The 20088-nt window shown below is 44.8% G+C and overlaps 1 protein-coding gene across 4 annotated transcripts in view; it reads right to left on the bottom strand.

Annotated features, from left to right (window-relative positions):
* PKIG (cAMP-dependent protein kinase inhibitor gamma) overlaps positions 1–20088 on the bottom strand; it is a 61777-nt gene that overhangs the window by 12359 nt on the left and 29330 nt on the right. Inside the window, exons 1-3 of one of the 4 annotated variants that reach the window (XM_074347326.1) lie at positions 11910–12190; positions 4865–4934; positions 1923–2026 (exon numbers count right to left, since the gene is read on the bottom strand). The gene's annotated coding sequence lies outside the window, so the exon portion shown is untranslated. Of the gene's footprint in view, positions 1–1922; positions 2027–4864; positions 4935–9619; positions 11413–11909; positions 12191–20088 lie in introns of those variants that run through there. The other 3 variants (XM_010958700.3, XM_074347325.1, XM_074347324.1) reach the window with 3 other exon arrangements.

The raw sequence follows: 20088 nt of genomic DNA, 5'->3' as shown, positions 1-20088 counted from the left end.
CTCTTCTGTAAAGTGGGTGTGGAGCAACTGCTTGGAAAGGCGTTGTGGGGAATAATCCGAGCCAGCAAGTCAGACCACTAAGCATCTTACAGGCATTATCTCACTGGATCTTACAGCAACTCTCTGGGGGAGAGAGCAACATGAACTCTGTCCTACAGAAGAGGAGGCTGAGGCACGGAGCGGCTAAGTACTTGCCCAAGTCATACACCTGCTGAGTGCGGCGCAAGACTGAGCCTGTGCCATGGGGCCAGGAAGCATGGAACGAACTAGCATCACGCCTGGCACACAGTAAGGGTTTGTTAAAAACTGTCCATTCCCTTGTTCTTCATTTTTTCTCCTCTGTCCCCAACTTCAAAGTAAGGCATTTCTGAAGGAAGGACAAGAAAGCACCAAGTCCCAGGAAAACATTCTACAACGCTGACCAAGCCGTACGCCTAGGCGTGTTCTACTCACACTGAAGGAACAGTCTACTTAGAATTTTCAGCTGGAGTTCTAAAGTCTTCAGAATCTTTTCAGTGATGTTGGATTGAGTCTCTGAATTCTGCCACCAAAACAGTTATTTGGGGGGTACACATCTTAAGATCTCCCCATGTGGCAGGGCAGTGTTTGCACTTTACGGAGGGCTAGGGCTGGGAATTGGGACAATGACACAAACTCTTCAATCCATGGAAGTCTGTGCTCCTGTGGGGTCTTTGGAAAGGGGCCGAACAGACTCAAAAAATTACTGCCTGGGAACCAGGCTCACTGAGTCTCCCCGGGCCTTCTGTTATTCACACATCATGTAAACTTGGTGAGGGCTCAGCTAAAACACAAGGTCCCCAGAGACTGGCAGTCTTGGTCAAAACGTGGAGGGAGGGCAGGAAGGGAAAGTGAGGTCACGTCCCAGCAGGCTGGCCAAAGGTCCAGGGCCTGGACTGAGCTCTAGCTCTGCTGATGTCAAGCTGGGCGCCTCTGGGCAAGGTTCCTCCCCCTCAAACTTGGGGTCTCAAGTGTGGCACGACAGGGTAAGCTGGGCATCTCTTGGCTATTTTTTTTTCTTTGAAGTATAGTTGATTTATAATGTTGTGTTAGTTTCTGGTGTACAGCACAGTAACTCAGTTATACATATGCCCCAAATCCACCGTGGAGAATGAAAAGAAACAACATACTATCTCTATAATATTAATTCATTCGTCTATTCATTCAGCGAAGTTTTACTGATTACTCAACGTGTACCAGGCTTGGCTAGATGCCAGAGACACAAAATAGTAAGACACCAGGTGCCCTGGAGGGACATGCAAGACCTAGCTAGGGAGGGCGACTCATACACCCATAGTTCTTAACCAGTGGTTGGGGGGTGGGTGTGCATGTATCGGAATCCCAGAATCTCTGGGGAACAGGTTCAAACTCGACCTTTCACCTCCCCTCAGGGATTCTAACAATCTAGCCGCGATCACTGCCCTGACCAGCCTCTGTTACAGATGAGACAGTGTCACAGCCCACACATGTGACGAAAGAGAAAAGAGTTTAGGGACCACTTCTGTATATAATCTTAAAACTTTCAGAATCTTTAAAAAGCTTGATCGTTAAGAGCTGCAACAAGAAGATGTCTAAGGCAGGGTGTGGGCTCAGGGGTCCAGTTATTACACACAGTCATACTAACAAACAGAATAAGCATTGGGGGCAAAAGTGATGGGGAGAAAACTAAAGCAGGGCAAGGAGATGAGATTTTTCTATGAGTGGAACCAGTTAGTGACTGAACCAGGCCTTGAACCTGAGTTTCTCCACTCCTGATTCTGCGCACATCCTTTAGGATGGTGCCTTCTAGTGATGGGTTTGTCTTGGTGTGGATGAGATGCATCTGCCTCATCCCCATCAGAGAACTGTTCTGTACCAAACTCCCTGGCCCTTGGGCTTGTCTCAGGGCCAACAGCTCTACCCACCTGGGTCAAAGGCCCCGCGCTGTAATAATGGGGAGAAGGAGCTTTCAGAGTGACTGACGAGCAGCTACCACAGTGCCGGCGGCGCAGTGCCTAAGAAATGTTTTCTAAAAAAACGAATGAATGGATGAGTCAGGAGAGATACACAAGGGATCTGCTAATGTAAAACAGTTCGAGAGAGCATGCATTTGTACATCCGCCGAGTGCCTGACGGGGTCCTGTCTCCTGAACTTCAATGAGTGACCGGCCTGTACACGAGTGCCTTTCACTTGACAACTACAGCCCGGCAGAGAGAGACACCAAGCCAGGGATTCAGATGACAGAAAAAAGATCGCGTGCTGAACTCCCACGGGTCCTGATGCCAGTGGAGAATCGGCCCCACGAAACCATCACCGGTTACAGCCGCTTACTGAGAAGAGCCTACCTGACAGGTGACGCTGACAAGGGGAAATTACTCAGAAGAAAACTTGCCTCTTGCCTATGTCAACCCTAAATTTGAGCATATCAAAGCCATGCTTGTAGCTTCTTGGCTAATAAAGCCATTTAAAAAATACATTAGAGTCAAATTTCATTTGTCTCATTATTCCTCAGGGAATGACTCACTCCAGATCACAAGATTCCCACACTGTTACTCCTGTAAATCCCAATTCCTTATCTGAAGGCAGAAAGCAGCTTAGTGGTTGCCTAGGACTGGGGAGGGGTGGGGGGCTGGGAGGGTGATGAGTTAAGGGTGTGGGGTTTCTCTGGGGGATAATGAAAATGTTCTGAACCTGATCACGGTGACAGGTGCACAACTCTGAATATACCAAACACCACTAAATTGTATACTTTAAATGCATGAATTGTGTGGTAGGTGAATTATATCTCAATACAGCTGTGAAAAAAACTCTTTTATCTCAATTATAATGGAGAGAAATTCTTCCCAGGTATTGCACTAGTGCATTAGTGTATCACCCAGTAATCTTAATGACTTAAGATCACTGCTGTGTGCAGTTTTTCATATCTGGTATAACATGGCAATGTTCTCAGTGTCATTAGATACAGGGCAGTTTGCCCTCCAATAAACAGCCCCACATTTTTTCCGCTTACTTAATTTTTTTCTACAAATGCCCTTTACTTTCACCATAAAGCTCTGTGGTTAGGCTCATATGCCTTGGCCATGTATCACTTACTGACTTACTGGCTGTGTGATCTCTGGTGAGTCATGAGATCACTTGGTGCCTCGGTTTCTCCATTTGTAAAATAACAGTACCAACCTCACAGAGGGTGTGGGGACTGAGTAAGATAGGGTATAGAAAGCACTTTGCGCTGTTGGTGGTGGTGGTAAGCCAGACTGACACTTAGCTACCAACACTATTCTCACTTGTCAGTGTAGCTACTGGAGCAGCCCTTCTGAGTTACAGACTCAGAAATCAGAAAACCCATATAGTGTGTTCAGTGAGATGTAACAGGGGCTGGGGGTGCAATTTCATGATTAGACTTAGAGAATCCCATGGGATGGCGCCGAGCTTCAGTGGCATTATCTAATTTGTCCCAGTTCACCCCTAAACAGAAAAACCTAGGGGCCTAGTGAGGTCACTCAAGATACCCTGGCATCTGGGAGGCTGTGTCCCTTTGGGACACAGTGGCTCACAACTGGAGGCTCTCTCTAGAACAATGGTTCTGAAAATTCAGAGGTCACAGACACATTTGAGAGTCCAAGGAAAGCTGCAGACATTTTGCCTAGAAAAGTGTGTGTGTGTGTATACATACAAAACTGTACCATTGTTTATAGGGAAATCTTGAATCCCAGAAGCCAACGATAAACCCCTGGTTTAAAACCCTGTTATAGACTTCATACAGCCTCAGCGTCCTCCAGGTTCAGTAGCTCTGTGCCCCAGTGCTCCCACGGCAACTAGAACAGAAGGCCCTCTGACCCTGGCCAGATAAACAGTCCTGGGAGCTGACTGTCACATCCCAGTCACTGCAAACATCTGTGTCCAGGGGATTCCCAGCGGCACTGAGTCACAACAGGACACAGGCCTGGTGGCTTGGGAAGCTACTGTAGGGCAAGGCCCAAAAGCCTTGCTGACAAGCAGCTGGGGAGTTCCAACCACAGCGCAGCTGCCTACCAGATTCTTGCTGTGCCAACAAAGAGGAATCTTAGGAGAGGTGCGAGAGGCAGGCCAGGCCATGAGAGGGAATTTGAAGGAGCTGGAAATCCCCCACACTCCCGGGACTACCAGGACCTGGACGGAGAAATCAGGGCTGGAGATTCTGCCCTAAGTGCAAGGAGATGGAGCTGGAAGAGGGTGGGCGAGTTGGGGGCAGGGGAGGTGGGTGAACCACGGACCAGAGGCTGTTAAAAATTAGTGACTTACGCCAGAAACATTCAGTACCATAAAAATATGAACATGGACCCTTGGTGGCCAAACTTCCAGACAGGCCATTCATGTTCTATGAATTGCATTTTTCTTCCCACTGGAAGGGACCTGTGTCTCCTCTCACCATCAGATCACTGGGCTACACTTGTTTCTTTGGGCTGGGTTTTGCTTGTTTTCACTCCTGCAGCACAGTACTAGAATTCCCATAACGCGCCCTGGTCTTTATGAAAATACCTTTACCACAAACAACTGATGGACAGGAAAGCTGGCATCACGCCCAGATTTGCTAATAACTCCTGCGTATGAGTCCATCTGCTCAAGTAGGTGGCTGATGAAACCCATTCTCTTCTAAGCCATCAGAGGTAAACTGTCTTTCCGATGCTATAAAGAAACAGTGTAAATGGAATCATGATTGAAATTGCAGTGTGACCTGAAAAGGGCCATCTTGCCTTTTTTTCATGGGTCCCAAACTCCTCTCTAATTTCATGTGGAACCATTTCTTTTCTTTCATCAAAGGGAAATAACAGATTTAGGCAAACACTGGTGATGCTATGGTAGAGTGGTGTGAATGTGACTACCCACCTGGTTTAGTTTCTTTCTCCTGCTCGCATCTCTTCAGACTTTCCACTGTGGACTAATCAATGTGGAAATTCTAAGGAATCACAAGAAAAACAAAAATTAGAGCCAGACATACTGTAGGGCTGTAAACTGAAACAACCTTTTGGGAATATAAGTAAACAGTATCTATTAACATATTAACTGTGCACATCCTTTGGATCAGCCAAAAATCTAGGAATTTATACTATAAATATGTTCACATAAGTAAAAGAATGTTCAGTAAAATACATTGTGTGAAAGCAAAAAAAAAAAAGGGGAAACAACTTAAGTGTCTGTTAATAGAAAAAGAGTTAAATTACAGTGTATCAGTATGATGAGAAACCACACAGTCATGACAAAGAATGAGGGAGATTTCATTATACTTTCATGGAAAAATGTACATGCTGTTTGTTGAAAGTAGTGTAAAATTGTATATATTATCACTTTTAAGTATTTTATTATCATACTTTAAAAGTATGAACATGACTGTTTATGCTTAGGAAAAATACAGCATTTCTGTACATACACAATTTTTGTATCTACACAGAAGAAGGCAAAGAGCAAACTATAAACAGTGGCTCTTCCTGGAACTCAGAAATTGGGGGAAAAGGAATGAAAGACTTTCACTTTTTATACTAACTATTTCTGTTTTAGCTGAAAACTTTTAAGGAGGCGTACATAACTTTCATAATCACTGCACACGCTATCTATCTAAAATTCTAAAATATCAAGAGTGAGGGCAAAAGACACTTTCAGGCAAAGATTGAGCAAGTTTACCATTCACAAAGTCCCCAGAATATTCTCCAACAGAAGAGAAACTGCACATAGAAAGTAAGTGAGATTTTTAAAATCAACAGTGAGCAAAATTAGTAAGTATATTAGCGAATTTAAAGAAGTACTGATTGGGTGAAACAAAGCTAAATGAGGAGGTAAAAGCAAATTTGATAATATTACATATTTGACAAAAATAACACTGAAGATATCACTTTTTTTTTTTTTTTTTGCAGTCAAGTGGAATAGATCTTCCAGCCTATCATTTTAAAAGCTAGAAGACAAATTTTTTTAAAGCTTCATGAAGGGGGCAAAAAAGGGCAATTTACTTCCTAAGCATTTATCCTTTATTTTAAAAGGGGAAAATTTTTTTTCACTTAAAAAACAAAGTCCCCATTTAAAATCCAAAAGCAAGCCTAAAGCTTTGGCCTAAAACTGCCCTGCTTAGGTGGTGTGTGGGCTGGTTCTGCGCTGCTATTTTCTGTGGCTCTGTGCCCTTGATTGCCTTCCTCCTTCAATCCAATTAAATACACTCCCGGGCGCCTATGTCTGCTGGGAACCAAAGCCCAGTAAACCGCAGCATCTCCCCTCACAAGGCTCTTGGCCTCCAAGCAGATGCTCTGGCTTCTATGCCAAATGGGTCCTGGAATCTGGAGGAGTGAAACGGATTGTTTTGTAAACCATTCTGATGGAAGGAGAAAGGAGAGGAAATGGTTTGTCCCATTGGATGAAATGATAGAGAAAAGAGGAACAGCGTTCACAGCAAGCTCCTGGAGAGCCAGCCACGCTGACTCCGCGCCTCAGGGCTACCGGGAAGGTTTGCTCTGCCCTTCCCGGGTGGAAGGCTTTACGTTTAACTTCTGTTATTTTATTTCATTGAAATAATAATGATACCTCCTATGTCTACAGCACTTCATATTTTACACAGCACTTGAAGATGCCTTATATTCTTTGATCTTCACAATGACCCTGGGATCTGAACAGCATCACTCCCACTTACAGAAGAAAACGAGGCCCAGAGAAGTTAAGGTCACACAAGTTGGTAACAGTTGCAATACAAACTCGGGTCTCCAAACCCCAAGTCCAGTAGGGAGCTCAGGTTTGAAATCACAGAGAGAAAGGGGGAACTAGAGACAAGCCAACAAATAAAAACAGGCTCTTGGGAGTAACAGAGTCTTCCTGCCCCTTATGAAAAAAATTATAGAGTAGGAGGACTGTTCTGTGCTGCCTCAGAGAGAAACTGCTCACATACTGGAATACAGCTGCTGAGTAAGGGAAGAAAATTCCCCTGCATCACCAGGCCCCTCCCTCATTTTCTTAACCTGCCCCCGATCCTAACCTTCCCTCACTTCTCTCTTCCTTTCCCCTCTGTGCTTTTAGTCACACTGGCATCCCTTCAGTTTCTTCAACATCCCACACGCTCTCCCGCCTTGGGCCTTTCACATGTGTGCCTCTCTCTACTGGGAGTATTCTTTCCCGTCCCTCCACACCCCGCTCCCCCTGAAACCCACCTTAGCTCTTGGCACAACTGACTCCTCATCTTGGTTTAAACAGCATCTCTTCAAGCCAACCTGTCCTGATCATGCTCTCCTCCGCATCCATCACTCACCCTCTTTGTTTTGTAACACCACTATCAGTCCTTGTAAGTAAGCACCATGTGAGGAAGGACCATGCCTGTTTTTTGAAATAGGTTATTACAAGGTATTGAATATAGTGCCCTGTGCTATATACAGTAGGACCTTGTTGTTTATCTATTTTGAACCATGCTAGTTTTATGTAGCACTGTCCACTTATCACCTTGCCCAGTGCCTGGCAGATATCAGGGACTCAGTGAATATTGGCTGAATACATGAAAAATTTATTGAAGGCTTGGCTCAAATGCTACTGTTTCTCCACTTTCTCAGGCTTTCCACAGCTCTGTCCCTCTCTTGGGGCACATAATCACATGTGTTAGAGTCATCGAGTCTTTTTTTCCATCAGGCTGCGAGCTACTTATAAGCCTTAGTTACCTTGGTATTCCCCATAGCACCATGCATAATGCTAAACACATAAAGCGTTCTTAACCGCTAATGAATTCACACATACATTCAGGAAAATACAATGAAGCTGCAGCCCCTGACCAACCACAGCAGTGGCTTCTCCCACCCAGGGGACCACAACACAGAACTCGAGCACCTTTGAGACATGTAAATAGAGACTCTGCCCAGGGAGAAATTAAAACGAGCTAAACTCAAGATGCAGAGTGTATAGGTGAGGGGATGGGGGAAGGTGAATAGCAGGATTGCTAATGGGAGCTTACATAGGCAGAAACTTTCTGGGGGCAAACTGGAGATGTGTATCAGAGATCTACAAAAGATTATGCCCTTTGACCTCGCCATGCCTTATTAAAAAAATTAGAGCAGTGAAATCACTGGATGATGATTTAAGTATGTTTTTCTGTACTGTCTAGCTTTTCTCTCCATGAATACATTCTAATTTTGTAATCTGAAAAAAAAAAGGCATAATGTTATAAAAAACAAACCAACAACCAAACCTAGTGATTTCAGACTATAAAATCACCCATCCCTATGATTCCTTACTAAACGTGGGTTAGCAGATTCAGGGTCTCTAAGGTGGGGCCGCTACATCTTACAAAGAGTTCCTTCCTTTCTTTCATCTGAAGCCCTGGGAGATAGGGAGGTGTTGGAAGTGACAACTTTGGCAGGAGAAGCTCTCATTTCTCCCTAATGCAAATGCTGGCAAAGCTCTGAGAGTCAGGAGATGGAGGGGAAGTGTGTGAGTGATCAACACAGCTCAAGATCAGGACCTCCATCCACCTGATGCTGATCTGCTGTAATTATTCGCTCACCTGCCCGTCGTCCTCCATGCACTGAGAACCGCACTGGCGCCTCGTTCTTAGTACCCATCAGCCCTCAGCACGGTTTAGTGAATGCCAGAGACCACAACTAGAAAGTACTTAACATGATAAATGACCTAGGTCCTGGGACATAATAGAGCACATTAGCAATCAAATATTTCATTTCTTTAGTGCCCTGAAGGTCCATTATTCAGTTCAGAAAAGCCAAGTTGAAGACCAGCAATTTCTTGGAAGATTAGAGACTTCTCTTAAAGTTAGGAAATGCTGGCTTCCTCCAGCAGAAGCGGATGCATTTTCATCTGTGATTCGGAATCACTTAGCGTTGCAGTGACTGCAACTTCCAAAGAAACCATTCCTTGAAGAGCAGTACTCAGTTTTCATAAGGCACTTCTGAAAGATTTCCAGGCGGTAGTGAGCTCAGCCTTGGGTTGTGATTAATGACTTGTTTCCCAGAACTTTAGATTTTCCACGTCTGTCTCCACTTAGGAATCACTTCTGGCCCCTTGTGAGTGACTCGGCAGAGTTAATTGGGCGAGCTCAGCTTCTGGTCACACTCAGGAAGTAACACCTGCCACCAGCTCTTTCTTTAAGCAGCTGGACCAGGGATTTCTGGTCCCAGGAGAACAGCACCCACTTCAGCTTTTGACCTCAGCACTTCACACAAACGCCATCCTATGACTGAGGAGGCAGGTGCCTGTATTCGCTGGTGAACATTCTCTTTCGGAAACCATAAAGCAGCTAATCCTGAGCACACATTTTTGTGCCAATAAGCACGATATGAGCTTTCTCCTGCTCTGTCCTCATGGAACCCCTTGGAGGTAGGTGTAACTGTGACCCCCACTTTCAGAAGAGAAGTGCACTCTGTGGGGGGAGGGAGCCTGTCCAAGGTGGCTCCACTTCTCATTGAACCCCAGACTACCTAAAATGACAAGGGCTGTGGACACCAGCCACCCAGGGGGCACAAATGCAAATGCTCACAGGGCCCAAGAGCAGGCAGGAGACTAGAGAGCGAGACAGACTGGGCAGGGAAACAGCGCAGACGGTAATAAACTGGAGAGCACGTCACCTAAAGGCATTCACAGTCAAACAAAAATAAACATCAAAACCGGTACCTTCCTTCCAGAATATCACTTCCTCACCACCATCTGAGGAAGAAGAACAATTCCTTTAATCAGCCAAGGTCTCGAGATCCTGGGGCCTTGGGACCCTGGATGAGGCAGGGACGGAGGCCTGGGCCCTCCCACTGCCCACGCCCAGGGGTGGTGGCCAACGGTCCACCTTCAAAGGGCTCAGCTGCTCGGGGAGATACGCCGCAGCTCTCACATATGCCGAGGGGTGATACTAATCCAAACAGTTTTAAATACTGCATCTTCCTGAGGGTTAGGATCTCTGATGGCCTTAAAGATAAAAATCCCTTAAACTGCCAAGACCTGGAACCTTGGAAACTCAAAGTCCAAGATCTGACAACCTCCTTTGCTTTTCTTTGTACTTTGGCTCTGGCCATCGTTTCCTTGCAGGCATGGAGGCCGTGTCTGGCTGAAAGAGGAGGGGAGGCAAGTAAAGACTTCCTCTCCTGTTCTCCCTCTCTTTTGCCAATCTAGGGAGTAGGACAGTGGGCTTTAGGTTAAAATTGAGTATGAAGTGTCTCCTCTGTGCCTATGTGCCAAGCTTTCTACTAGGCAATGGGGTACAGAGACAGAGGAGACAGGCTCACAAGAGAGGGTGTACATGGTCTAGCAGGAACACAGTGAGAAGTTAACACCAATAATCATGTACACACAGCTCAGGTAAAGCGAGGAAGGAGTTCAGCAGAGTATGGGAACAGGCGTGGAGATCCGCCCTGTCAGTGGAGTTAGGGAATAATGGTATTGACTGCCTTGCACAGCATGGGACCGGGCACTTACCAGGTGCTCAAGACCCTGAGTTCTTTTTTTCTCCTCCCTCCCCAATGTGTGCGGTGCACACTGCACACTGAGACTTTCTCCTTCTTCAGGAACACCAACCTGACAAAAAGTTAAACTCAGAAGTAACTTAATGTTGCCTGGTTTATGCCCTCCTGCAATCCTCCTAGAGGCACCAGCTTTCAGCCACTCTGGATACTGAAAACCAAGGGCACTTTGCTCCTCAAGCCCAAGGTTCTCCTCAAAGGGGAAAGAGATTTTGGGTGGTTCATTTCAAGCTGAATTTGGAAACAAGAGTTGACCCCTGAGCAGCATGGGGGTGAGGGATACAATTCTCCATGCAGTCAAAAATCCACGCATAACTAGTCGACCCTCCACATCTGTATTCACTGATTCGGTCAACCATATATCGTGTATTCTGTTGTACATATTTGTTGGAAAAAATCTGCAAGGCCGTGGACCCACTCGGTTTAAAGCCGTGTTATTCAAGGCCCAACTCTACAGTGATCATCTAGTTTTGCCCCCTCAATTAGGCACAAATGAGGAAACTGAGGCCCAGAGAGTGAAACACCTGCCTGGGGTCACACGGTTTCCTTGGGCAGCCGTTCTAATATATGGCAGCTCTTTGTTTTTTTAAAGCTGAAGGCTTTCTTCTTTAATTGCGGTTTTTCAATGATTTGTACCTGTTAGGGGTGTAGCTGGGTCATGCACAGCACCTGCAAGCCTTGTACCTCAAGCCATCTGAGAACCCTCAGCTCAGTACCCACGGGTCTAGGGGTCCCCTCCCTTCCTCTCTGTACAGAGTGGCTCCCTCAGTTTAAAATCCTGCAAACAGAACCCAACAAATAAAATGCCCAAGGACTTACATGCTCTGTTTGTTTTCTGGGAATTAACAATACATTTTTAAAAGGAAGCAATAAAAAGATCACAGAGCCAAAGTTAAAGATTTCCATCTTGGAGTTGCCTACTCAGGCACTGGCATCGAGGCACATGTGATGTGCTAGCTTCATGAAAGCTAATCATATCTGTATCTAAAATTAAAAAAAAAATCAGTGTTATATTCACGAGGGGAAGATTATAAGGAATTTTCATTTTCAGAGACATTTCTCCCTGGAATGTTTAAAGGTTTCTGTATCACTTTTATAATTAGAAAAATAAATTAATAAAGGTTTACAAACACCAGTTTCTAAGGGAGGATTTATTTCCTCACCTACATTTGGGAAAAGGAGCTACTTTTAGAGCTCCAGATACTCCGTCAACGTTCTTTGGGTAACAAAGTAAAACAGTATTTGACTGGAGCCCATCTGTGAGCCTTGAGGTTCAGACTCTAGCCCTAGGCAGTTTCAGACAAAGCCATAATTTTCAGCAATAATATATCATAATATAAAAATAGACACTTTGTGACCAACAGGCTGGAAAGCAAGCTCTCCAGAGAGCCCTGCCTTTGAGCCTGCTTCTCCCTGGGGGTGGAGGCAGCGGCGGAGAAGAAAGTTCTACTTACAAGACCGGAGAGTTCTTCAAAGTCCAGCGGTCCTCAGCAGAAAGGAAGGTCGCGTTTAAGAAAGCAGGTTTCAAAACGCCTCCCTTCTGAGGGTAAGCAAGATTAGCAGACGGGCCAGCGGGTGCAGGCAGAATCTCTCGTGCCCTCTCTCTCTTCCTGTCTCTCTCCTAAATGAAATGCACTTCGAGGTTTTAGTGGGTGTTTCCCACGTCTCAGGCCAAGTAAGTCCCCATTTGTTGTAACCCAATGCTCAGCCTGATGATGTCAACCACTCAGCTCCTTTGCTCAGTTTCCACCTCTCCGTCCACAGGAGAGATCCATTTCCTCTGGACAATGCGCTGGTGGGGGGGGGGGGCTGTAACTGCATCCCAGGCCGTCACGTTTGCCTAACATCCTTCCTTCCATTTTTAACACTGCAGCCTTAGTGACAAAAGGCTTCCTATCCGCCCACTGGGCCAGGGCTCCTGGTCTAAGTCCCTTTGCCTCTTAGTCACTGCTTACTGTGGGCTTATCTAGTTTGTTGTGCTGTGGTGTAATTCATGTCTTTGATATATAAAACACTAGTTGGGGTGGAGAGCAATACCCCAACTCCACCCCACCCCCGTCTCTTTCTTCCTGCACAATTTTCCAAGTTATTTAATTTCTCCCCTAAAGTTTCCTAGGTGTACAAATTTGTCCTTCACTTGGGGAGATGCCACGTACCCATGTGAAAGGCTGAGAAAGACTGCTGGTCCGCTGCCTGGGGAACTGGGTTCTGGTCCTGGTCACACTCCTAACAGAATGAATGGCCTCAAGCAAGTCTCCTCTCTCCCTGGACCTCAGTTTCCCATCAATAAAATGAGGGCTTGGTGTCTTCTAAAATTCAGTGACGGAGGAGCTTATCAACAAATTCAACGTAAGGACTTTTCCTACAAGCCAGCTGACTGCACGCCTGAAGGAGGGAGGGGAGAGCCCTGGAGGGGTTGGAGGCCACTGTTCAAGATGCCAGGCTCAGCTCAGGCTCCTTCAACCCCCTTTCTGGTGGAGCTGAACTGTTTCTCTGGGAGAAAACCCCCAAGAATTCACTGAACACATCCTGGGGGACATGGAAAGAGGCAGCATAAACTACTAGATAAGATAAAGCAAGAGAATTTGACTGTCCTAAGGGACTAACACAGAACCGCAGTGGTTACAAGACAAGCATCCATCTCCTGTACTTGTAGAGTGTTTGATAGGGAGGACACCCGAAGCCTTTCTGCTTTTGTGCACAGTGGGAAGCAATGTGACAAGTGCAGTGATTATGAGCATCGACTTGGGAGCCAGAGATGAAGATCTGAATCCTGTGTGACTTAACTTCTCTTAACTTCGTGTTTTTTTTGTTTTTTTTAACTGAAAAATAGGATACTAGGACTTCCATTTTAGGACAGTGAGAATTAAATAACACATGTAAGGAAACTCAAAGTATTTGGCACATGAGTGATGTTAGATGGTAGCTCTCACTGTTGTACCTAATCTCCTTTGATTCTCATTTTAGGAGAACTAGGTACCCATGAGCTGCATTATTAATCTCCTTTTCCTGGATAAGAAAATGAAACACAGAGAAGTTAAGTGACATACCCAAGGTCACACAGCTCAAGATGAAAGAGCTGGATTTGGACACTGAGTCTTTTAATTCCGACTCAGGCCAGCAGACATGCCACACAACTGCCAATGCGACTTCTCAAAATGGTTACTCCACTGAGCCTGGCCTTTATTTCTAAAGTGGGATCATCTTCACTTAGGAAACAAGGTAAACTTATTAAAACAAGTGGGGAAGGGGTGGGTGGGAGAGTTTTCCTGGGTTCAGCCAGGCCTGGGATGGGGAAAGGCAGTCAATCTGTTGCCCACAGGAAACACTTCTGGCCACTAGGTAAGAGGGGTGCTTACTTGCTTTCCTATCAAAATCCTGTGTGGCCTGAGCAAGTCTGGGCTTCAATTGCCCCTCCCCTCAAACAGGCAGATCTGATTTGCCTTAAAGCAACATAGGACTTAGAGCTCTGCTGGGAAAGAAGCTATTTGTAGGTGGGGGGTAAGGCTGTGGCAGTTTGTGACTTAACAAGAATTTTAATTAGTTCTCAGAAAACTCTGAAGTTAACCAGAAAAGGTCAAAGCAAACAGGCCATGTCTAGGAGGGAGTTTGCCATTCTGAAGGCTCTCCCACAGCTGGTGTGGGACTGTAGTGGATAGAAAGAACACTGGCCTGGTCACCCATGGAGAGCAGCAGTCAACAGCCTGAAAGACCTGTTCCTTCCTGTCCCTAGATCTTCTACCTGCACAGGACCCTGGGCAAGGTAACAACTTTGTGCCTTGGTTTCCCAACGCAAAATGTGAATAATACACCATTCACCCTTCAAGGTTCGTGTGTGGATTAAGTGCCTGCCACACACTGCAAGTTAAAAAATACTTGCAAAAATCAGCTGTGACATCTTAAGACATTATTTTCTAATTCTGACTCAGTGTCATCACCCTGTGTCCTGAGGATGATGTGACAGTGAATGAATAAGGTTAAGAATGTCGGGAAGCTGGAAGGGCCTGTGTTTCTCTAGAGCGTCAGGGTGAGTAAGGAACAAAGTCTCTGAGCTGTCAGGCGCCTGGGGGCGGGGCGCTGTCTGGCTGAGCCTTTATTCCTGAAGTCCCAGTGGGTGTCAGGAAACAAAGCCCGGCTCTTGACAGGTCAGTTACTGACATCACCCTCAGTGCTCTGAAGCCAGTTTTGTTACTTACACAAAACTACTAGGAAGGAGCCCATTCATAAAAACAAAGGTAGCTGTTCCTTCCACAACGCGTAGTTTGCAACACTTGCCCTGCAGACTAACTGTCCAATTGTGACAGAAGCCACGAAGAGGGACCGTGACACCAGCACACTCATTCTTTCCCCGCACTGACCGTGGGAGATGGTACACTGTGGACAGGGCCACGCTCGGTGCTGTAAACACCGCTGTGCGTCATCCTCACACGGACAGGCTACAGGATGTGTCACTCGTGTCCTCCTTCGCTTGTGGAAGGCGATGCAGGCAGAGGCTGACGGGCCTGCTCAAAGGGTTCCCGGAGTAAAGGACGGAGCCTGTGCTCCAAGGCCGGGCTGTCTGGGGCCAGGCCTGTCCTCTTAGGTCCCTGACTCTACTGCCTTTGAAATGTTTCCCTGCAGGAAACCTGTCAGTTCCTCACAGCCAGCACAACCGTAGCACAGGGCTGGGCGGAAGGGCTCAGACAGCCCCTTTGCCACAAAGCTGCCTTTAATTTCCACCCTCTCATCCCCAGGCTGGAAGGGGGCCCTCCCTCTGAATGTCCTTAGTACTTTATCTATTTCTCTCTTAAGAAACTTATCCTTTTCTCCTTTGAGGCATATTTATTTCTGGGCTGATCTTATTCTGCTGCTAGAATTTGAGCTTCTTAAGGAAAAGATCTGGGTCTAATTCATAAGCATTTTGTATATATTATGAGATACTCATTAAAATAAGGAAATCCATAAATAACAAAAACTTGTACTGAATTTTTATCATATACCAGATAATATTCTAACTGCTCAACATAAACTACCTCATTTAATCTCAACAAGGATCCTATGAGGTAGGTATATTTTTATTATCCCTGCTTGACATAAGAGGAAATTGCAGAAACAGATCAACTGAGTAACTTGTTCAGCTGGTAACTAACAGACATCTGTTGAAAGGAGTGTATGAATGAATAAATTCTGGCCACCATTACCCAACTTTTAGTCCGAATACCTGCTGTAAAATGCAATTAACTTTTCACCCTATCAAAGGCGGGTTTCAGCTGTCACGCTATTTCAAACTCACTTATTCCCTATGTCACACAGCTGGAAGCTCCCCATTTTTCCTAGCCATAACTAACTGAGAAACATATGGACTGAGACTTAATCCAAAGCAGATTTTTTCTTTCCAATTAGAATCATATTTGCTTATTGTAAAAAATAGGAACATAGAAAAGAGCAGGAAAAAAGGAAGGGAAGTCATCCATCTCTTACCACCAGAAACAAACCATTAACCAACTGGGGTGTGGAGAGAATCAACCTTACAAAGGATGACAAAGAAATGTTTGATGTATTTTTTTGGTTTTGGAGTACACCTGGTGTTTTCTCTAAAGAGTCTGATGTTCTGAGGCTCCACCCCCTGGACTGCTGCCGATGGGGTATGTGCTGTGCCCGCTGGAGAGCTGGCAGGGGAAGGGAAACCTGATCCCATTGAGTGTGCACCTGGGAAGAGGGGAGGCTCTCAGGATACTGCTCAGCCCCTCCCTTTCCCAGCCTTCTTTACACCTGATATCCAACAGCAACAGACAGGTCTTAGATTGGGGCAGTAATGGGAAAGACAGATCTCTTCTCTTCAGTTAATTTTAAATAATCTTAGATTTGATTTTTACAGCTGAAAAGAGCATGTGGTCTCATTTTTGAGATGAGAAATGCCCAGCCCCAGAAGGCAGGGGATTCCCTGAAGCTGCACAGCCTGGTGCTCTAGCAGTAGGAAGACCTGGTTTAAGGCTCTCTTGACACTGCACTTTGAAATACAAATCTAACTGGCTCCTCCCTCTTGGTTTGGTTAACTCCTACTGGGCCAGCAGATGGCCATAATAAGGTCTTCCTTGTGGAGGCCTTCCCGGAGCTAAGTTAGCTCCCCCAGGTGTAGGCGTCCAAGGCACCCTCTGTCTCTCCTCTCATGACCCCTAACATATGTTATTGTAAGTACATGTTATACATACCATAGGCTCTGTGAGATCAACATCATGTCTCCCTTGTTCACTGGTACAAAGCAGGAAATTCAACAAATATTTTCTAAACACACACATACCCTAGACAGTCCAGGCTTGAGGTAAAGTAATTTTTGCTTTAAAAAAGTATCATGTCTTCTAAACTACAAATCAGGCTTTCCCCCTTGGCGAGGTAAGATCATTAGAGAACAAGAACATTGGATTTCACTCCGAATAACTTCTAAAAATGTTCAGAGTAGCATGACGACAGACAGCAGGTGAAGTCCAGAGCACAGGGACAGGAAAGCACCAGTGGAAATGTGGAAGCCCAGGGAGGCTCTGAGCCAGGAGACGGCAAGCGTCAAGAGGATCTAGGAAGAGGGCTGAAATTAGGGGACCCACTGAACATCCTGTGCCCATCAGCTGCCCACCCCATGCCTACAGCACATGGGGGGTCGGGAACCTCTGCAGGACCCCAGGCAGACAGGAGAGGGGTCTCTGAACAAATTGATCTGAGCAGGGTGAGCTAGGGCTTCTAGTAAGAGAACGGGCATCCTTATTTTAACCTTTGAAGGACCCTTTGTCTAACTGCTGCTCAGGTGCCCTAAAGCAAAGCACACCCTTCAGCATGCTACAGAGAGCTTCCAGCAACTTCCTAGGCAGGGGTGAGGTCTGTGGGGCAAAAAGACAACCAATTCCAGAAGAAATCAAAGCCTGGCTCCTAAAAGGAAGCTTTTATTATTAATTACAAATGTCAGAAAAAAAAAAAAACAGTATCACATGGTGTCTGAGGAAAACCAACAGCACGACAGGGATTCAAATAAAGAGAAAATGGGCTCAAACATGGGAAAAAAGACTCAGACAAATGAAAAGCTTTAAAGAAAAATTCTTAATGTCTTCTAAAAGATTCTGATGATACTGTGTCCATAAGACATAAAATAAGCTGACAAACCTGGGCTCTTAGAAATTAACATTATGAATGCTGAAATCAACAATTCAGGAGGACTGGAAAATAAGAAAAGGAAATCTTTCTAAATATAGGAAAAAAATATTCACAGGATAAAAAACGATCTTGATATAAAACAACAATCCAGGAAGTTCAATGTCAGATTAAATAGAAATTCCAGAAAAAAAAAAAACCAAAATAGAAAGGAAAGTACAATAGGAAGTTATCTAAGATATGATGGGAGAAATTTTCCAGAGCCAAAGAAAGACTACCTCTTCAAACTGAAAAGCTTAAAATGCTGGGAGGCGGAAAAGAGACCACACCTAGGTATGGTGTCTTGACTTTTCAGAATTCAAAAGAAAAAATGCTACAAGTTTCTAGAGAGACAAACAGATTATTTCAAAAGAAAAGAATCAGACTGGTATCAGACTTCTTGCCAGAAAGGCTGGGTGCCTGAAAACAAAGGAGCAATGCTTTCCAAGGGAAAAGTTCTGAAAGAAAATGGTTTGGGACCTAGAATTTATACTCAGTCTAGACAAAATAAAGACATATTTAGACTTGCAAAGACTTAGAACAATTTATCGCTCATGTACTGTTTTCTCAGTAAACTTCTGGAGAAGAAATTCACCTAAATGAGGATTTAACCTAAAAAGTAAGGTTTTGAAAAACAAGGATGTAACAAGAGAGGAGAAAGGAACGTCAAAGATGATGATGAAGGTGATGGTGATGATGGTGGCATCTCCAGGACCTCGGCTGACTCTTAAAGAGCGTCAGTCTGATTGGAGCAGGAGGGTGGGAGCTCCAGGAACAGAAATGACGGGACTTCTTGTCAGGTCTGCTGAAAACTGAACTGAAAGTCTATAGGAAAGCGTGGAAAGACTTAGCAAGATGGAACAAGGAAAACTGAACATATTAAAGCAAAAGCTATAATATGCTTCCCAGGAAAACAGACAGAAAGGAAAAATAATGAGAATGTTACCGGCTCAGCGGTAAACAATATTTATGATGCCATAACACTTAATACGGATTTAACCAAAAAACTGTACTGTTGAGGGAAAATGGTAAGGGAGAAAAGAGTGTGAGCAGAACTGTGATGTTTGTAAAAAAGCTAAGGCTTCCTGTGCCATCCTAGGAGGTCAACAGGCAACGTCAAAAACTTACAAATGAAGAAAGAGCAGTATGTTTGTGTGTGGTCCTTGTTTGGATCTGAGGAAAATAAATATTTTAAGTTAACATCAGATCTTTGCCAGTAAAAGGGATTATTACTTATTTTATTGTGTAATAATGCTAGTGTTAAAAAAAAAAAGGTAGTCCTTATTTTCTGAGATACATACTGATGTAGCTATTGATGAAATGTTGTCTAGAATTTCCTTCAGAATTATCCAGGAGCAGGGGGAAAATGGATGAAGCGTGACTGGTCATGATGCTTGATGCTGGGGAGCGGTGGCACATGATGATTCATTAGGCTACTCTCTTGGGCACTGGATGTTTGAAAATTCCCATAATTTTTAAAGGGAGATAGCTGTATAGGCACATTATTTAGCTATGTGGAGATACGTACTAGAACAAACAGCTAATGGATCAAAAGTATGTGCTCTTAGCAGGACAGGAGGGAAGAAAAAGAAGGGGTGGGGCAGGGGCCAGCTGTTTTCTAGTGTAAATTTAGAATGATATTTGACCTTAAAAAGAACAAAGCAAACCTATGTGCATGTGCCACTTTGACAAGAATAAAATTAATGTAAAAAAGAAATAGAGGTAATATTATTTAGAGAAACGGGGTGACCACCAGAAGAGCTAAAAGCAGAAAAACTGAAACGATTACCTCAGGTGAGGGGGTAAGGAGGAGAATGAGGCCCCTCCAGGCTGGATTTTTTTTTTTTAATGATGTTCATGATCACTTTTACATTTTAAAATTTTATCTATTTTTATCATTGCCATGAGCTTTTAGCAGGGCCTTTCAGTAATAGCGACATCTACAAACTCAATCTGTTCCTCCAGGTAAAGAATCCTAAATCACCCACAGTATCTCCACATGAAATGTAACAATAACTATGATTGCTATTTAACTACTATCTAGCATTTGTCAGAGCTTTACATACGTTATTTATAATCTTCACAACACTCCTGCAAGGTGGGTACTGATAATCCCATTTTACAGATAAGAAGACAGAGGTGGGGAGACACTAGCCATTTGCTTGAGGTCACAGAGGAGAAGGCCAGGCTTGGGAGACCCCTTAAACTTTCCCACCTCTCCTTTACAGTCAGTCCACTGGCTCGGCACAGTCCAGGAAGTACCGTTACCTCCATTTTCTCATCAACTCCACGAAACAGGAGCGATGGGATTATCCTCACTTGACAGATGAAGAACTAAAGCAAAGAAAAGTTGGCTAACTTCCCAAGAATCCAGGTTTCCTAATCCTAACCCAGTACTTTCTATCATCCCTGTCCTCTCAACAACAAAATGTCACGTTCCCCACAACCTCCTCATGGGCATTTGACGTAAGAGTC

The sequence above is a fragment of the Camelus bactrianus genome, chromosome 19 (genome assembly GCF_048773025.1).
Source record: "Camelus bactrianus isolate YW-2024 breed Bactrian camel chromosome 19, ASM4877302v1, whole genome shotgun sequence".
Lineage (NCBI taxonomy): Eukaryota > Metazoa > Chordata > Mammalia > Artiodactyla > Camelidae > Camelus > Camelus bactrianus.
Note: the sequence above shows the minus strand (reverse complement) of the source record. Positions and strands in the feature narration are given on the sequence as shown.